At 34.6% G+C, this 5,226-nt stretch overlaps 1 long non-coding RNA gene across 1 annotated transcript; it reads right to left on the reverse strand.

Moving 5' to 3' along the window:
* Positions 1-4,156: 4,156 nt before the first annotated feature.
* LOC129317174 (uncharacterized) lies at positions 4,157-4,936 on the reverse strand. Its single transcript, XR_008594960.1, has 2 exons — positions 4,896-4,936; positions 4,157-4,346 (listed from the first exon to the last, which is right to left on the reverse strand). It is a non-coding gene; the product is annotated as an uncharacterized LOC129317174 (long non-coding RNA).
* Between the last annotated feature and the right edge of the window lie 290 nt (positions 4,937-5,226).

The raw sequence follows: 5,226 nt of genomic DNA on the forward strand, positions 1-5,226 counted from the left end.
ATGACCCCTTATAAACCTCCCAACACCATGCTTAGAACTAAATCACCCAACTAAAAATAGGTTAGTCCAAGCTAATAGCCACTCATTGAGTTCAATGAGAGCTTACCATGTGGCAAAATACAACTCTGGACAAAATCCCCTAACAACACAGATTTTCCAAACAAGTCCTGACATGTCATGCTTATTTTCAAACAATATGAAACATAATCGAACAATTTTCATGCTTATGAACAAATTTTGATTCCAAACATAACATATACATATATAATTTATCCACTTGGCAATGATTTTTCAAATAATAAAAACATGCTTTCTCAAACATAACTTGCTTCCAAACCATATAAAATCATGCATAGCAAGTCTCAATGCACGTATAATCACACATTAATAGTGATTACCTTTGTTCCTTGCTATTAAATCTCCCTAAATAAGTGCACTTTCATTGCCAATGGCATTTCTACCATAACCTACATATATCACAATACTAACTATAGTTAATAAAGTGTCAATCAACACTATTTAAAGTGTCAACACACTAATCACCCCCTAATCATAGGGTTAGGTTAATTAACCTAATTAACTTAAACTGTTAAACTTGTTTAAACCCTTAAACATATTTAAAATTATCACCATTATACCTACTAATCACTTAATCAATTCCTACATAACACAAATCATCATTAAATCACCCACCAAAACTAGGGTTTCAAATTTAACTTTTACATTATCATATACAACATCAAAACAACTTAAATTATACTTATTTAGCCTCAAAACATCTATTAGGTTTAGATTTAAGGACTAGGTCCCCAAAAAAGAAAAACCATAACACACCCATGATGAAATCCAACTTAAAATGGAGAGAAATTGTGCTTACTCAATGCTCCACACCAAAATTGTGCTTAACCAATGCTCCACACCAAACCTTAATAGAATATTCAATTTTCATGCCCTAACACCTCCCAAACTCTCCTTTGTTTTTTATTTTTGCAATAGAAACATAAATGCTAAAATGCTTCATATGTTCTGCCATGTGCATTGTAACACTTGCCCCGAGTGTTATCCAAAAATCACACAATTCAAATAAAATAAGTGTGGTTAAGGAATTAATCCTAAAATCAACTTAGGAAACAAACCATTTAAATCACTAAGCAAATACACAATTGCAAATTAAACATTTAAAGCCTTTAAAAAAATTTTATAGGTTCTACCTATAGCGCACGGAAGCAAGTTAGACGAAAGAAGGGTAAAAATATGCTGTCATGACAGCCCTCCTGAGTCAACTTCAGGGCGGCACCGTTCAATCTTCCGATCTCTGATCGAAGAAATTTTAAAGCTCACACGTCACATTCAAAGGGTACTATAAGTGTACCAAATTTCAAAAAGATCCAACGGTCGGATTAAAAATTAGACATGTTAAAAAATTGATTATTTTTGCTGTCATGACAGCTAAAAAGCTGTCATGACAGCACTTCCGGACCAACTTCCGGAGTGCACCATTTCATCATCTGATCTCCGATCGGAGTGATTCCAAAGCCCACATGTCACTTTTAAAGAATACTATTAGCATACTAAATTTTGAAAAGATCCAACGAACGGATTGAATTTTATGTAGGTTACAACATCAATACTGTACTGTCATGACAGTAATTTAATGCTGTCATGACAGCACCTCCAGACCAAATTCTGAAGTACGTCATTTCTCCGTCCGATATTCGATCGACGTGATTCCAAAGCCACACGAAGCTTGTAAAAGGTTTTACTTGTGACCCAAATTTTAGAGAAATCCAACGGTCGGATTAAGATTTGGACACCCGGATGCAAAAGTGCAGCTTTTTGGTAAAAACCATTTTCAAAATTGTCCAAATCTCATCCTAATGGTCACAAACCTGTGGGAACACTTTGGACACGTCAAATAAGACTAAAAACACCTGATAGAACATTCAAATAATGGAAAACCCCCATACATCAAATTTTGACCACCCGGGTGCCATTTCCCAAAATGGACCCTAAACCCCCAAAATGCACAAATCATATAAGAGTGGTCACAAATCAATCTAAATACCATATATTTATATAAATACATATGCTAAACATTTTCACTTGGCTCAGAGCTCCTTGTGGGGCCCACGCACCCACTCTCTCTATCCAAGCTGTATGTTTGCCCATAGCACACCATTTGCAATGCAACCACTTTGCATTTGCTTATAAAATCACATATATATATCAAAATAAAGATCTGCTTGCAATAGAAACTTGGTCTACTAAGTAAATCCATCAAAACCACATACCATAACTAAGTTTCCTAGCCACAAGTCTGCAAACAGACAAAAATTCATACACAAGCACACAATCCACACATATTCACACACACACACATAATCATATCCTACTGGCACCCTAATCTTAAATACATTACAATATATTTGCTCAAAAGAAAGGGGTTGCAGTTCTTTACAAATCACAAGCAAACCCCTAGCTTTGCTCCTTTCCCCGTCCACCACTGGATCCTTCGCCTGGACCTAGAATATTGAAAAGAAAGGGGTGAGACAACCACAGTCTCAGTAACAGTGAAATCTACATTGATTATTACAAAGTAAGCCATAATCAAATAAACGAATAATAAATTCAACATAGTATATAATTTAGCCATTTAAAATGCATGAATACATGACTTAGGCCGGTATGGCCTTTCATGACCAACAGAATGCCCCCTGGCACTCTTTAACTCGCAGGTAAACCTTATGCCTACTTGTACCTCCACAGGCACAAAACATAATCTAAGGCATGATCTAATCCACTGAACCGCCTATGCCCCTTCAACGTGAATCCTGAGCAGTCAAAGCTAACTCCCTCCCAGAGCCAGCCCAACTTACTCTCCATGTAAGGGCTACCTTGGTCTAGGCACTCAACCTCACACTTCATATGTCGGATTCCCTCCCCCACTGAGAGGTGTCGAACACTCAATACACTAACCACTTTAGTGCACTGAGCCCACAATACGTAAGGCAATACTGAGTACTGGCAGTGTGTCATAGAATATCAAAAATCCACACCTTCTCATTGGTGAACTCCCACCAAGATCATGCCTTTTACTCTTGTCTATCTTTCCTGAGTATTGACCATTCAACACTCTAAAGTAGTATAATATTTATAAATCTCATTTCCATAAAAACATTGTTATTAAACAATTAGAAAACATATTTGCACTATAATCAAAGTAGTACCCCATAACCCCTTATAAAACACATTTAATCTTTTAAAACATGTAATGCATGATAACTAGTAATATTTATTCAAAAATAGCTAAAACAAAGTAATAATAAATATAAATTTCCCTGTCACCTCAACCCTTTGGTACCAAAAGGGTTTCCCTTGTACAAAATAGGTCTCGGCTTGTTCCTTACTTCTCAATAAGTTCCACCAACAATTTTCTACAACATATAAGTGATCCACATCACTTATCATGACAAATAGCATTAATGAAGACTATAACTCATACCACACAACTTGGGTCTATGAGCCATAATCCATCCCAATAGTCCATATATTAAACCAACCATTCACATAGTATCACTTAACCACCAAAACCATTTATTAGCCATCATTAGGCTAATTTCCAATTTATATAATTTTTTATTAATTAAAAACCTTCACTTAGTGTCACCAACTTTCACCATTAGCCCTTATAATGAAAACCAAACCTTAATTTAAATCTTATTGGGCTCAAATAGCAAAATTATAACTAAATCAATAAGCTTAAACCATTGAAGAGCAAAAACCCAATTTCTCAAGGTTTAATTTGTGCCCAAAACACCTCTTTTCATCCAATTATCCACTCAAAACATTAGATCACTATATAGAAACTCAAAACATGCTCCCTAGGATCCAAAGAAATAAAAGCTTACAAGAATAAAGCCTTTTGTAACACCCTCAAATTTACAAACTGATTTTTCGCAAATCATTAATTCAATAAATCATTTTTTTTTCATTGAACCCTCATCATACCCTTATCATGGTAGAAAAATTTCTACCATGGTACATCCAAGACAATATACCACAGGTCTTAAAATATCTCAAAAAAAACAATTAGAACCATGAGGGACAGACAGGATCCTCATGACATGATATTTAAATCAGGTCATGAATCAAGAGGGACAGATATAATCCTCTTGGTCATATAAATACTTTTAATAAAAAGGATTAGAGTTTACATGCTTCACAAAGAAGATATGTCCTAAGTTGGCACAAGATACATTGTATAATCCAAAATAAGAGGCAACGTAAAAGATGGTGTCTCATACACCATAGTTACACCTCTGGTGCTTTCTCGGCCAGACTCGCTCCTGTAAAAATGTTAACCACGGGGAATGAGACTTAAAAGTCCCAGTAACCAAAAATTAATATGTAATGATGCATGCGGATGTAACTAATCATGCGATTGCTAAGTGGGCACACAAAACATTTAACCGAACAATACTTTCAAACAAACCGAACAAGTATTTAATTTGCATGACTGCACCTTATATCCTCCTTTCGCCATGCTCGGACGCCAAATCACCCGGCCAAAGGTGAGTTGGACCAAGCGACACGCCACTCATTGGGTCCAATGAGGGCTTACCACGTGGTAATAATTAACCGAACAGAAATTCCCATTAACACCATACATTAAAATACCCTGACAAGTCATGCATCATTCAAATATCCAAACAGGAATATATCCGAACAATAATATCTCATCATGATAAATAAAAATAAATTTTTAACCCACTTGGCAATAATTTCAAACAAGTATATACAGTATTTATTTTCAATAATTCATAATTTTTCCAAACAACAAAATAACACATAACCATTCACAAACACACCCATCACAACACATTAATAATGGTTACCTTGTGTCTTGAATAACAAGTTCCCCTTCACAACTCCTTTTTCACCACTATCTTTGTCAATATAATCTACATAATTATTTCACAATACTATATATTAATTTTACATTAAAATAAATAACTCTAATTTAAAGAGTTAGAAAGTCTTAGATCTATAGTCCATATTAACACCAATTTAAGATTTATGCCTCATTTAACTTCCCAAATTCTTTTCTAAAATTTCGTACCCTAATGAACTATTTTTTTAATCCTCAATTCACTTCTAGTATCACAATTTCATCCTTCTATATTCTAAAAATTCATCCAAAAATAAATTAAAAATTTTAGAATTATC

Source organism: Prosopis cineraria, unplaced genomic scaffold (assembly GCF_029017545.1).
Source record: "Prosopis cineraria cultivar Desert tree isolate PC_DT_omini unplaced genomic scaffold, ASM2901754v1 PC8, whole genome shotgun sequence".
NCBI lineage: Eukaryota > Viridiplantae > Streptophyta > Magnoliopsida > Fabales > Fabaceae > Prosopis > Prosopis cineraria.